We start from the raw sequence: 16,120 nt of genomic DNA, 5'->3' as shown, positions 1-16,120 counted from the left end.
ACCATTTTGGAACAAGGAGATCACAATTTTTAGAGTTTTAGGACATTGGTAAATCATGGCTTTATATAGCGGCATAGTGGTGTTCTTTGCTTGCTCCTTTCAAAAAGATTCTTAATGTTTGAAATGCTTTTTGACCACTAACTCATATGAAACTTTCATAGTTACCTACCTTCACACCTATGTCTTATTCCTGAGTGGTGAGATCATTTCAGAGCCCACCATTTTCTGATGAAGTTAGAATATTCTCATGCCCATCCCTATTCATTTATTAACACTGAATTTCCTTTACCATTGTATTGCCCAGTTGCTTAGTGAGTTCTTTACATTTCTCCTTTGATATTCTGGGTGACTAAGCATAATTAGCAAACTTGACTTCAGTGTTCATTCCTTTTGAAGAACATTTTAAATATATCAAACAATCCCTGCAGAATTCTTCTGGTGAGTTCATTTCAACGTGAAACTAAACATTTACTCCTAACTTCTGTTTTCTGTCTTTCATTCAGATATTCATCTAAACAAAAAAATTCCCCTTTAAACATCCCCCAGATGTTTAGTTTTCTTAAAAGCTAAATCTTTACTGAGGGATTTTGTAAAAAGCTTTTTGGAAATCCAAGTAGACTGTACCTACCAGGTCACCCTTATCTACGTGGTTTTTTATTTTTTAAAGAAGTCTACATTTATAAAGCAATACTTCCATGGACAAAGACATGGAGTAGTTCCAGATGTGCATTATTTCTATTCTTATTAAACATGCTACTGATGTACCCGCTATAGATGTCGATCTTGCAGGTCTGCAGTTCCTCAGATCTTCCCTGGAATGACTTCTAAAAACTGACACCCCATTTGTCACTCTTCAGTCCTGCTGCTAAGGCAATTTCAGGCAAGAAATTACACACCCTTGCTAATATAGTTCCACTATTGCATCCTTGCATTATCCTAGAACAACAAGCTGAATAACATCTGCTCTTGGCAGTTTTTCTTAGTGTTCAATTGACCATTTATTCCTTATCCTTTTTTGCAGAAATTTCAATTTCAAGGAAATGCTCTACTCATACCCCCCAAAAAATCCACAAGCCAACCCCAAACAAACAACAAAAAACCAATAACCCAACCCCCAAAACAAAACAAAATCCCTCCAGAGTGTAAAAGTCCTTAGTTTCTTCCATAGTGAACATTGATGCAAATAATTAATTTAACTTTTCTGAACTGAATTTTCCTCCTGTATTAGGATCAACTAGTAGTCCTACAGAGTTTCAGAATGTCCGACTCTTTAAAACATATTTTTAATTGTTGTGCTGATGCTACTGCATTTTTATATTCAAATTTCCAGAATTTATTATTATATTCTCTTACTACGGATATGACTTCAGTTTTTTGAAGAAGGATGGCCTCATGCCATACAATGGAGAGATTATCTAGCTATGTTAATTGATACACCATGTGGAATTAGACACAATCAGATAATTCTTACAAAAAGTGTTTTTGCACAGAGAACAGCTGAAAGAATAATTCAGGTCTATATCCATGCCCTAATCAGAAGTCAGCCTATTTTTGGACAATATCCCTTTAATCTCTTCTTGTTGAAGATGTTCCTTGTCTCACAGCTTTTTAAAAGTGTTGCCTAGGTGACAGAACATTTATTTTGGAAGGGAGGTCTGGTATTCGGTCTCATCACCTGCATCTTCCTCTGTTACACGTTATGTGACAACTCATATATACACACACATGTGGCTTTTGGTACAGCAGCAGCACTCAGCTGTCCCCCTTAAACAGTGAATGCTGCCAAGCTTCAGAGCCACACTGACTATCCTTATAGCTCCAAGTATCAACACAAAGAAGAACTTTGGCAAAAAATATAATGTGTTTTGCTTTTTCCTCAGTCCACAAGACATTGTAACCTGATCTTTAGGGAATACTTTGGAAGGTATGGATCCAAACATACCATGATCCTGGTGAGGACTCAGCCAGAACTCAGTGGATTTTCAGCTTGAAACTGGATTGGGCAGAGTCAGAAGACAGAAAGAGATACTGAAATAATATTTTGTCCAGGCACCAATCTTTAGAGACATAGAGGGTAAGTCTCAGTCCTCTGACAGAAGCAGTATAAATGCAGGCCTTCAGAAGGTTGTTCAAGGTCCAAGGCTCTGCTGCAGGGTCTGGCTAGGCTTGGTGTGGTGCCTCCTGGGTTCTGGCAATCTTCTCTGAGGTACCGAGGGGAGAATTGGACCTCTCATTCAAAAGTCCAGATTCTGTTATTTGTGTGTCTTTGAATTTAGGTCAAAGGGCTGATTCAGAAAGAGATTTATATCACTGACTACTACTTAGGCACCTGAATTCAATGTTTATATTTTACTGAGACTCTCAAAACTCCCACAGAATTGCTGCCTATCATTTTAACTCATCTTTGTTCCTGGGTTTTACATCACCTAACCTTAAACATTTGCAATGTAGATGCTTGCATCTGAATTAGTCATCCTCAGTTCCTCTTAAGCTCAGGAGAGAGAAGAGAGAGTTTCTGAAGAATGATTCATCTGACCCACTTTAGAGGTCTACAGTACCTCCCATGGACTACACAGGCAGCCCACGGTGACAGCTCAGATGTATCTGCCAGCCCAGCAGGTGATTGCATTTAGACAGATGAATTGAAACCCTGATGCCAGAGGTGCTGTGCATCATTGGTACACTCTGTACAGCCCTAAACCACCTGTGCATAGCAAATGGGAGCTATTTTAAACCTCAAAGAACAATTGCATTGCACACTGATAGAAGCTAAGAGTGAGCCTGTGTCAGCTGCGGGGGCTGACAGGCAGGGGATAAACAAGTTGCTCTGTATGGTGTGTACTCAGGGTGGCCAAATGCACCCTGTGCTCGAGCTGCACAGAGCCCTCCTCTCCTCCATGACTGACTGAGTTGATGGCATTGCACACAACCTCCTTTGCCCAAAAGGTGCCAGCACAACAATCTACATTTACACAGTGCTCTTCTTGGATAGCCTCAACAGAAATCTATACCTGATATTTCAGAATGCCTAAAATTTAAGCAGTAAGATTTTTGTGTCTCGCTAGCCCTAGGCATACTAAGTTTCAGTATAAAATATTCCTGTGGCTTTAATCTCTAAGTGTGGGAACTTAATGTTGAATTAATCCTAATTAGACCTCATAGCTCATAGTGTGTCTATTATTTCTTTCTCATGGGAGACAAAGATGGTGGATATACTCTTAACAATAGGTTCTGGAATACTCTGACTTCAGTGTGAACTGTGGCAAGGCAAAAAAGACTGGGTGTCCTAAAAACTGGTTAGAAGTTGGACTTGGAACACTAAGGAATTCAAAGGAGATTTTGCTGCAGCTAAAGAAATAACTGGAGTGGTCAAAGTGATCTGCAGAATTAGAAAGAGCAGCACAATTAAGCCTATACCTGGAGTGGCTGGCTAGATAGGATGCAGTAGTCTACTTACAACTCATCATTAAAGAGTGATAAGGGAGCAACATTTCTTTGACCACCAGAAAACACTGGAAATTTAAACTACTTTTAACTGAAATAAGCTCAAAGTCACTTGTTGAATAATCATTCATCAGATTTGTTTTTTGTGCTCAAGGGAATGGCTTCAATTTACAACCAAGTTATTGGCAAACCAAGAAATTATAGAAGTGAAAACTTGTCATCTTAACTGGAGAAAACATGAACACTGACATTCAACCTGGTCTTAAAGTGATATGTGAAAAAAGTTTCCATCCTATATCTCCTACATATGGAAGCTTGAAGTGGACATCTCAATTGATTCTTATCCTTGTTATACTTGACAAGCTCGAACAAGGTGATGGCAGGCTGCTCATGCTACATTCACTACAGAAGAGGAAGATTCACAATAGTTGTTTATGAGAGAAAAGGTTGCTATGCTTTATTTGCTATTTGTCCTAGTTCTTCACTGAGGGAGGAATTAATGTATTTTTAACATAAATGTTATTAATTGTATGTATCTACAGCTCTCTCTAGTGAAAATTAATTCATAAAAACTGTAGCTCAGAACATTTAGTGGCTGTCTGTTATTCTTTAAGTAATGCAAATTACTCCATCTTCTTGTTTTAATCCACTTTCTTCACAAATCTTGGTAGCTATGGCCAAACATGGTCTATGGACTCATTACCCACTCAGTGTTCCCAGTAATGTCAACAGAGATTGTGACAAAACAATCACAATAAGATGTGGTCTTTAACCATCAAATATTGCCGTGTTTATAACTCTTCATCACAGTTAATTTTTTTTTTCTGCCACAAGCTCTTCTCATACATGGTGCAGAGCCTTGGCTGTAGCCTGTGTCCTGCATCTCACAACAGGGTCTATGGCCCATCTTACGAGGCCCTGGTACCTGGAAGTGGCACTGATCTTTGGAAGAATGAAAGGTTTCTATAAAGTGCGCTCTCACCTGATGTGGAAACCACAATGGCATTAGTTATGCTTTTGTAATTGACAGCATTTACGTTAGTCACAGATTTAGCTTCATTTCTTCATGTTCCAGCAGAAATTTATTATATGTGACCTCTGAAGAATTTAATCAAAACTTAAAGTACTTGGCAGCACTGGTGACTTTTAAAAAACTTCTCCATGTGATTCAGTGGCAATATATATTCCTAGCATAGCAATTAATGTCAGTACCTCCAAGTATCCCTCCAGAAGAGTTGGCTAAACTGCCAGACACTGACAGAATGGAAGGTGGATCACCGCATCCCAAGTCATGGATATTGCACAGCTTTTCCATGGATGTGTCAGTGCTACCCCTATTTAGATTCATTTGCTTCAGGCTGCTTTTATTTTTTGCCGCAGGACAAAACCACATACAAACTGCTGAAGCTCCCATGCCTTTTGACCTTGCCAAGCTTTGTTAGAGCATCTTATCTTTACACAATACCCACAAGCATGCGTAGGACACTAGAATCAGTGTACCAGAAACTCAGTGCAGTTTTGAGTCATAGCACCGTAGGCTAAGAAGATGTGACATATATTTCCATATCAAAACAAGAAAAACCTTTCTTTCCCCTTTTCACTGATGCATAACATCCCAAAAGGCAAGAATGGCCTTCAGCTAACACAGATCAATTTTCTTTCAGCTTCAATCACCATTTAATTACTGTTGACTTCTTTAACCTTTTTCTCTTCCTTTATGGATTAGATTCCTTTATACTCTGTTGCCATTTGCTTTTTCTGACATAATCAAACTTAAAATGGTGTGATAAAATTTCACATTTTTTCTTCTTCCTTCCTACGATTTATGTTCAATTTACTTCAAACACCAAATCATTTATTGAGGAGAAAAGTATTTTTAATGAATCGACTTTTAACTTTATCTCTTTCCAGTATCTAGATGTCATTTGCTTTTAGCAAGTAATTGTTCAGATGACTGGATGGCATGTTGGATAAAAGCACTAGCTTTTCAGTTCTTAACATTTCAGGAGAAAAACACCCACATGGCAGTATATTTTGAATGCAATGAGTTTTGTTGACTCAGCTTCATCTTCAGCAAATATTTCACATTTCTCCAAATCAGAGTCCACATAAAAATAGTTCAGTTAGCACTTTTTATCAGAAGGAAACCATTTCTCAGTGAATCAGAAGAGGAATGATTTTTCTACTAGTGGCTGTAAAGCAAGCAGAGATCCTCCCAGCCAAATCAGGGTATTCATTCCTTGGCACTCATTCGTTCTGCTGGATCAGAGGCCTGTATGTCTGTGTCACTGCGCATGAACTGGTGTAATTCAGGAGAGATTATGGCCCCATGCATCTTTTAAATTGATGGCTTTGAAACACCTTTAATTGCACATGCCATGAGCACAGTCTGTTTTCTAGAACACTAATTTTTTAGTACTCAGAGTAACCCCATCTTGGTGTTGATGCAAACACTTAATATCCTCTTTACAGGGAGCACCAAGTAGTTGGGCACTGAGTTGTGGAACAGAATGATTTTTTATTTGTTGAATTATAGGGGTCAAAGGAAAGAGTGGTTCTGCAATTACTACCATACACAGTGCAACTGCCTGTGAATCTGTTACTATAGATTTTATTTTGAGATCTTTTTTTCTGAAAACATTTGTCCTTGAACTTCTAATTAACTTGGAGCAATTGAGTTACAAGAACTACAGACCAGTGGATTTTAGAGAAGGGAGGATGCTCTGAGGTATGTGTCATTATTGGAAGTGACTTTGATCCTTATGCATCCTTTAGACACCACAATTAATAGCTTTACAAAAATAGCTCTATCTTATGGGATCTTAGCACTGATGTCCATTCAAACTATTTCTTTGGTTTTGCCACATCTCAGATGTTGTAAGTAGTTATGTCTTCTTTTACATCCAACCATTAAGAATGAGGTCAATTCTTGAGGGCAAAAGAGGACATAGAAAAGTACCAATTCTTACTATCACGATACTATATGCTACTAGACTCTTTTTTAAAATAATAGTTAATTAATTAATTATATTTTAAAGTTAATTCTATATTTCTGCTCAACAGGCTGTAATTAATTCACAGGAAAAAATACAGTTTAATTTTTGGTTCATTTACAGTAGTAAATTGATAGATTTTTTTTGAAAATAATTGTACTAAAGGGAGAGACTGGAGAATAAAAATAAAACACATAAAATGAAGATGAAAATATATGAAGTATAATCCTTTTGGGCCACATAGTCTCTTCTTGAGCCCGCCACAGGCTTGTTTTGTGTTCCTGTGTGCTCATCCACTCTGTACACTGCTCTACTGTGTGCTGAGATATGCACATATGTATTTAGAGCAGATGATGTAGCTTTCAGATCATTTAGATTAAGGATGAGCTTACTCTGCAGCGCTGTGACCTACCTCATTTAATAACTGAAATAACCTTTAATTGTGATCTGGGTGGTTTTTATGATCTGGAAAACACTATGCATGACCTATTACATGTTATATTAAGCTGATAATTTTTAAATACACATGTCTATGGACATTAGACATTAAGACAAAATGCACATATCTGAGTTTAAATACATAAAAAAAAAAAGACCTGTCTGCAATACTTCCAGACATGATAGATCTGGCTTTGAAAAAGCCATCAATTTTAACTAAAACTGTTGGAATTTGTTGGATTGGCTTATAAAATTCAGACCTTTCTGCAGTGAGTCATTTATTTATATAACTTGGTCATACTATCCACAGCTATAAAAAATGGAGTAAATCAGATCTTCTGCCATTCCATTTCACTCCTTCTTGTCATATGTATTTCAGCACAACTGAAAAGAACATCTTTTGTTTACATATTTTAGAAATAATTGTAAAGAACAGTTTCTTAGAGTGGCATTAGAAAATGCTAACTAAGTTGCTATCACTCTTAAAGGATTTTGTCCTCAAAGGTTTTGATTTTAATGTAAGTATGCAATGTACAATGTAATGTAATACACTATTCTGATGTGTCTGCCCAGAATCAGTAATCAATTACCCAAAATTAACAGATTATCTTGAGATTTCAGCTAAAATGTTTTTACAATGTTTGAAAATAATTTTATTCTTAAAAATATGTATAAAACTTTCCAAAATGAAGATTTTAAAAGGAATTACGAAATCAAAGCTCAAAATTTTGGGAAACAGTCATGAATGAGCTAAAGCAAAGGTCTGGATCTGCCTGCTCATAAAATGAGCAAAACTTCAGAAAAACATGACTAATGTCAAAGATTAGTAAAAAGTTTAATGGTGCCAATTAAGTCTTTGCATGATGTGTTTAATTGTCTGGTACAGACCAGGCAGTTATTACAGTGCAATCACACAGCAAATGCAATTTATATCCCAGCTATTTTTACCATGTAAATGACCTAAAAGGATTTTCTCTGAAGAACGTAATATTTATTTCTGATTTTTAATATTCACTTTATCCAAGCAGGATCTGAAAATTCCATGTGAATTCGAAATCTAATCTTTTATAGTGAGGAAAAAAAATATATATATACCCTGATAGCTGAAGATTTGGGGGGAAATATTGTCAGTGGGAAAAATTCTGAGGCTTCCCAGTGCACATTTTATCTTTCTCTTTATGCAAGAAGTGCTATCTAGGAAAGACCCCTGTAGGAAGAAGGATGCCACTAGAAAGTGGCAGTGAATGTTCCTTGGGAAGAGCGAATTTAATATTTATTTGTGACGCTTGTGAACCAAGGGCTGTGCTTGGTTGTCATTGCCATAAATACATACGACCCTACAATTCCCACTCCTTGTGCTTTGCACCAGGGAAAGACAGAAGCAGTGAGCTTCCTCCATGTCAGACACCTGAAGAACAGCGCCTGATGCCACCTGCTGCGGCACAAGCACAGTCCCTGCTCCCAGGCAGTGACCAGCACCACTATAACCACACAGGGTCAGACCCAACACTGCTGTGGAGAAAATCTAGAGTTGCCCTATGGCTCCAAACCAGGTTAAATTCACAGAAGACTTACACAGTGGAATTTTGCAGTGTGTATGCTCTGCTTTGCTGAACTTTCAAAAGAGCAGCTGAAAGCTGTAATGTTGAAGCCTGTCGTCTGCCACTGCCTTCTCTGGCCATGTATCTCCCTGCATTTTCCTTTATTTTGTATATAGCCCATTAAAACATGTTGGTGTGCTCAATTCAGTCCAGACAGCTCAAGGAAAACCCAAATTCAGGATATGAAAAAACAGAAGATGAAAAAGGGGACACTAGCTTATGACTTCATTCAAATCAACCTTGGAAGTTGTCACCTATTGTTAATTTCTGCTTGGAACGTGAAGTTTATTTAGTTCACTGTTTTTTATCACCTCAATTTAAAACTTGATTGTTTTGTAATTGGACAGTTTCATTTCTCTAATCATTAATAAAATTATTTAAATTGAAAGAGAGCTCGTATTATTTATATTAATTTGAAAGTAATTCACAACTGAAGGAGTTGTAGATGCAAAAATCAAAATCAAAGTTGGAAAAAAATGTGGAAAATTTCCTTTTTGTATTGGATTATCAAGATAGCAGAGATCACTTAGGAAAGATCATATTCTTTATAAATACCATGAATTTCTAAATTATTTTTGGTTCTTACTCAAGGTACAAGAAAATATTCTTGTCCTGCTGAAACCACTGCATACTAAGTATTATTGAGTGAAAACCAGCAAATATTTTCCCAAAATACAAATTCAGTAACTTGCAGATAGTATTGATTCTTATGACCTAAGCAATTACATGTCTAGAAGTACTGTTCTTCTGCCTCCCTGCTTCCAAGCAATTTTTTTCTCCTGTTGGACTATTTAGACTTCTAGACAATATTTTTGGATTATGGGTGTATTATATACAGTCTCCTGTCTTAACACAAAACCTTCACTGAAAAAATCAGATGTTCATTATCATGCTCTTTAGCATCACCTGTACCAAAAACAATCTCATCTTGCAGATTTCTTCAGCCCATTTCAATGCTGCCTTTCTTTCTAAATACTCCTTAAGCTTTTCAAAAAGCAATCAAGTATGCAATCAAAATATAGGGTTTTTTTTCTGTGTTGTGATTTGTAATGCTGACATCCATCCAATTCTTTGATATTCCTCTGTTTTAGTGAAAGAGAATGAAAACTAAGCTATCATACTTCCATGACCACATCCTCTTGTGTCCCTTGCTGGGACTTTGGTGGACAGATACCTTTACAAACCTGTGTTCCATACTTGAATTCACCTTCATATGTCATTGATAAAATACAATGCACTCCAGTTTGGGATACTATGTTTTAGCTATTGACTAGGTTACATGATATATAGGAGAAGCAGTACATAACAGTGTTTCCAGTGAGTAGGGCAGGTTCAGGTATCAACACTTGACAAATCTCTTTTAATGCTACATTCTAATTGAGTTGAAAACCAGCACATTCTTCATGAAAAAAGAAGTAGCAGATCTCCACTCATAGAAAGGGATTGAGGGGGTGGGAGAACAGGGTGAACAGGAGGGAGAACATACAAAAAGACACCTGTTCTCATTAATTCAATGACTACTGTCAGCAGAGTACTGCTACAAAGAAGGATAAAACCCATAATGAACACTCTTCAAACTACATTCATGAGGAGAAAAAGGGAAGAAATAATGCCATTCTAGTTAGATGCAGCACAAGGTCTTGGAAGTTGGTGCGCTCACAAATGAGAGCTGATGAACTGCACCGAGCATGAACACGAAGATGTAATCGGAAATGCTCATGTCGCCGAGTTCATGCTTTGCATGGAATTTATTTTCAGTGGTGCCTAAAGATCAAATTCTCCTAAGGACAGGATGATGATATGCTGGGCTTTTTTTATAGCAGAAAATGGAACAGTTTTTTCCTTTGTCTATTCAGCATGCACAAAATGCAGGGATCTTCTCTCGTCATGCAGGAAGAATCTATAGCTCTGCATGCTAGGGCAGTTCCAGCTAATAGGCTGCATATTTGACAGAAATCTGTAGCCATTTTATTAATGGATTACTGCTAGGAGAGCTTACCAACTGTCATGGTTTTTTTCCAACTTTGAGGCATATGACTCACAAAAGGAGGATATAAATATTTTCTAGGCATGACATGAAGGTAGAGAAGAAAGCAAAATGCTAGAATAATAAGTCTTTTAACAGTATACAGAATAGGTATTACATGTACCCTTTTGTACATGCAAAAAAAGGTAGCTTATCCACAGACTATAATTGTCCATAAAAACCCCCATCAAGTCTGTGCAAATGAAGACAGAAACTATTGTCCTGTTAATACAAATTTAACTTAGGAGACTGCTGGAATTTCTTCTTGAGCTGAGTAGGAATTGCAAATCCAAGGAGCTCAGTGCTTAAGGATTCACATGAGATTTCAGACGGGTCAACCAAAAATATTATATTGAAACTTCTGTGGTCTCCACTTGACATTCCTGACACCTTCCCATCCTCTGCCAGAATGGAGTCCCTGCATGTCACACAAAAAACACAGTCACAGTCTAAGTGTTTCAATATGACAAAGATACATTTCTTCACTCAAATAGAAAGACGGAAGTTTATTTTGTTCGCATGTTATTTAAGGCTAGATGGGAAAAGGATGATATTTACAGCTGGACTTCAAAAGCACACTTGCCAAATAAGGCAGAACTGGTTTCTGACAGATTAGAATGGATGAGTGCTTATATGTAATCTGTCATTTATTTGTACAAATCCATATTTAACATGCAAATAGATACTTGTTGCTGGACTCTGTTTCTATAGTTGGTCAAACCCAAACCCTAACGTGCGTTGTGCCAAAGAAAATGCCCCCAAATCTGCATTCCATTTCTAAAGTTCAAACCTATTTCTAAATAAAAATGGCAGTTTTCCAAGAATGTGTCTGCTAGTAAAGATCATGGTTGTGCTGGGATCCAGAGTAATACCCACATGGCATTTATTTCTTTTTCTCTCTCTGAGAGCAAACATATTCTTCTCACAGACCTATTTCTGATAATTAAAAATATTTATTCTATTTCTAAGAAGATTTAATCACTACTTCTAACTGAACATTAGTAAGATTAAGCATGATTCAATAGGATGTGCCAAGTTCACCCAACTAGGAGAACTTGATAGAATCACAGAATCATAAAATGGTTTGGGTTGGAAGGGATATTCAAGCTCATCTAGTTCCAGTGTCACTGCCATGGGCAGGGACACTTTCAACTAGACTAGGTTGCTCAGTGCTCCATCCATCCTGGCCTTAAACACTTCCAGGGATGAGACATCCATAACCTCCCTGAGAAAACTGTTCCAGTGCCTCACCAACCTCATGGTAAGGCATTTTCCAAATATTAAACCTAAACTTAGTATCTTTCAATTTGAATCCATTTTCCCTTGTCCTGTCACCACATGTCCTTGTAAATAGTCTGGTGACAGTCTTTCTTGCCTCATCTTTCCTGTAAGTTTCCTTCAGGTGGCTGCAATTAGGTCACCCCTAATCCACCTCTCTTCCAGGCTGAGCAATCCCAATTCTCTCAGCATTTGCTCATATGAGAGGTGCTTCCATTCCTCTGATCAACTTGATGGCCCTGCTATGCACTTCCACTTGCTCCATGTCCTTCATGTCCTTCCTCTGGGCACCCTGAAGCTGAATGCAGGGCTCCAGGTGGGGTCTCTCTCCCCAGAGCAGAGCAGAGGGGCAGAATCCCCTCCCCTGCCCTGCTGCCCACGCTGCTTTTGGTGCAACCCAGGACATGTTTGGCTCTCTGGGCTGTGAGTGCACATGGCCGGGTCATGTCCAGCCTCTCATCCACCAGCACCCCCAGGTCCTTCTCAGCACAGCTGCTCTCAATCTGTTCATCCTCCAGCCTTTATTAATTTCTGTATATGGATTCTTTATCTAATATGTTCTTTAAATTTCAGTTAGAGAAAAGACAAGAGAAACCTATGGTTTCAACTCTGAAAAATGGATCTCTGTTAACAGTTATTCTGGTGTTCATACTGCACTTTCTTTGTTAGCATTGCCTATTGCTTTTAAATGTTATTTAAATGTGTGGCCTATACCAGATGTTATGTTGAGACGTTGGATACAAGCAAGTTTCAGGGACTTGAATAGCACACAGATCTGTGAGATTTGATCCCTTGAAGTTTCCAAGTACCCAGCTAGTCACTGTGGAATGAGATTATCTCACCAGACTTTGGAGGTCTAACAGTGTATGTCTAAAGTCAGTGAAGAAGGCATGAAAAAGATCAATTACCCCCTTTTCCAATAAACACTCAAGAAGTTGGGATGAATGACCTTTTGTGGGTGCACATTATGCTAGATTAATTGTAGTGTAGGGTTTTTTTAAATGAGGATAATATTCAACATACAAAATCAGATTAGTTTGTTTTATCCTCAAACAAAACCAAAACTCAAAACAAAGTTGGACAGTTCAGGGTTAGGGCTTTGCATCTGAAGAGTTCCAAGTGCATCACCCAAGAAGTAGCTGTGATTTTGAACTGCCTTTTTTGAAAGACCACATTTGGCACAGGGAAACTATCTTCTTCACCTGACTTCTTCCTCAATCATGTTCTCTGACAAATTAAGTTATATTTATCTGTAAATAAAGCTACTGAAGTGCAAAAATTCTCTGGAGGTGCTGATCTTGACATAACCATTAGCTTTGATACCTCTGCTGCTGAGAGGTAGGTAGGCATGTGATGGAGTGGGAGCAAGGCAGGTTAGTGAAAGAGATCTTAGGTTCCCCACTTGCATAATTCGGGGGCAAAACACACAATTGAGCTGTAGACACACCAGTGCTGATGAATTTAATATCCTGCCTGTCTACCTCTGGGCAGCAGCCAATGTCAGCAACAAGAGCTTGGGGAATTCTTACTGCAGGGAAGAAAGATGGCAGGGGAGTAAGAACAAATAAAAAAGGATGTTGGTTCTGGGGTTCTGGGTTAGAGAAAGATACAAAATGATCAGGGTATAACAATGATTAAATCTCCTTTTCACTGTTGCTGTTGATGGCTGTGATCTGTTGTCACCAGCAGGGACTCCACCTTCCCAAGACAGATGGGACTGGGAGACTTTCACAGGGAGGTTGCAGATTTGGTTTTCTCAAGCTGCTTTTACTGCAGATTCCAAATGCCAGTGAATGCCACCAACCCCATGTAACAAAGTGAAGCTAAGAGGCCTTTGTAATTTTTGCCTGTTATCTTAAAGGGCTTAATTCTGCATGTAAAAGCAAACTCCAGCTATCGGGAAGTACAGCTGTCTTTATCTGCCTCCAGAAGCACTCATAAGCAACTCACTGCCTCATTACCAAAGCTGAAGCCAGAAATGTATTTGCAGAGGGACAGAATGATCATGCCCAATGTCAGGTGAAGGACATTTGCTTTCATTATTTTTCCCTTGTCTCTTGTATTATTCACATATTTCCTCTTCTTTAATGCCTCTTCTCTTGATTATTAATGTATGAAGAATGCTGGCTGCACAGTTCAGAACATGACAACACCTGAGAAACCCCAAAGAAGCCAAGCATTGCTATGTGTTATTTATAGGATTTCAGGCTTCTCTGTGTTTCCCTCAGTCTCTGGGATTTTATAATTAGAGAGAGAAAGACTACCAACTCAGATTCAGATGGTGAAAGAAGCTGCAGAGCTTGGTATTGACCTATTTATGCCAGAACTCCTCTTTAATTGTTAAAACATTCCTGTTGTAGGGGGTCAGAGGCTTCATGTATTAATGCACAAAGTCATGGGACTGAGTTGAATAATTTATTAATTGCTTTTGTGCACCACACCTAGGGCTTTTTGGAGAAAGGGTAAAATATTTAGTGGATTAAAACAATATATTTGAGTCATTTATACTCAGTACAAGTCTTATGAGCTGCTTCAGGACATGGGGTTGTTTAGGCAGGAAAAAAGGAGGCTCAGAGGGGACCTTACAGCTCTCTAAAGTTTCCTGAAAGGAGGTTGTAGAGAGGTGGGGATCAGCCTCTTCTCCCAGGACAAAAAGAAATGTCTTTAAGTTGTGCCAAGGAAGTTTTAGATTGGGTATTAGGAAAAATTCCTTCACCAAGAGTTGCCAAGTGTTGGAACAGGATGCCCAAGGAAGTGATTCATTCACCAACCCTGGAGGTATTTAAAATCATCAAATCATAGAATGTTTTGGGGTGGAAGGGACCTTCAAGATCATCTAGTTCCAATGCCCATGCCATGGGCATGGGGACCTTCCACCAGACCAGGTTGCCCAGGGCCCCATCCAACCTGGCCTTGAACATTTCCAGGGATCAGGTACCCAAAAGTCCCCTGAGCAACCTGTTCGAGAGCTTCACCACCCTCACAGTAGAGAATTTCTATTGGAAAGTGTTTTGAAATGTTTGTGTGAATAATGGCATGTGGACAACATTTAACCTCAGTTTGGAGAGTCAGGCAAAACACAACATATCAGAGTCTTGCAGATGAACACATGTGCAGGCTCTCCATCCATGGCCAGGAGCAATGACCTTTAAAGAGCTGAGCACTTCACTTGGGAGAGCTTTTCCAAAGGCATTTCCCCATTGTCTGGACCCAACTGGCTGCTTAAGGCCATTATGGCAATGACTCATTCATTTACTAACTGCTGGAAAAGACCAGAGCAACTGACAGAGTGCAATTACTCCTCAGGGTCTGGCTATTTTCCTGCCTTTAATGACCAAAAAAGGTATTTTCTTATAGAATACCTATAATCCTAAATTTCTATTTCATGTTCACTAAGAACACAGAAACTCAACTTTTTACTAGCTCATAGCCCTCTGAAGGGTTTGGTTGTTTTTTTTTTTTTCTTCCTTTTTTTTTTTTTGGAAAATGTAGTTATTATCTTTTTATTTTAGATACCACCATTAAAAAAGACAGAAGAATGTAAAATGTATATACAGGGCTATGATTGCTGTCTGGCTTGTTTAAATTAGAGAAAATCTATATTTTGAAATTGTACAAATAGCTTTGAATGTTTGGATTATGAAACTAAAGATAACTGTAAAAGGATATGAAACTGTAAAAGGCTGTGAAAAGACAAAGAGTGATTAAAAAAATACTTCTCATTAGTCTTCCATTTTCTTTAAAATCACAACTTGCTACCAGTTGAGTAAAATAGTGCCAGGCTTTATGCCTAGAGAGTCTCTGGAATATTTCTTCTTTTTTTTTTTTTTTTTTTTTTTTTTTTTTTTTAAGTAATGTTATAAGATTACCTTTTGTCAAACAGTTTATTTTTTTATTTTTAAATTTTTATTAAATTTTTATTAAATGCATTCTAACAGCTTTTACTCCTATGCAGTGTCACATTATGTTTACTTATTTTTCTATTGGCCTGAATTTTCTATTAAAATGAATTTCTATTAAATTAATTGCATACTAATAGAAACTTGCTGTGTGATTGCTTGTTACAGCCCTGTGGTATTGCTGCTTTCCTAATTTGGATGATTCTCTTTCAAAAAAAAGAAAAAAAGTAAAAGGCTCTCAATGATAAACTTCAGCATGAGGACTGAAAGTGTCTTCTGAAGTGTGCCAAAAGTGACAGCAAATGTCAAAATTAACTTGGAAAGTTGCCACTTCACCAGATAAAGAACCAGTCCACCAACTGGTATGTGTCATGAAATAATTAATGAAATAGGGTATTGGAGGCCCTTGGTGCAGTTTTTTGGAAGTGGTTTCACTCTGTC

Source organism: Vidua macroura, chromosome 1 (assembly GCF_024509145.1).
Source record: "Vidua macroura isolate BioBank_ID:100142 chromosome 1, ASM2450914v1, whole genome shotgun sequence".
NCBI lineage: Eukaryota > Metazoa > Chordata > Aves > Passeriformes > Viduidae > Vidua > Vidua macroura.
Note: the sequence above shows the minus strand (reverse complement) of the source record.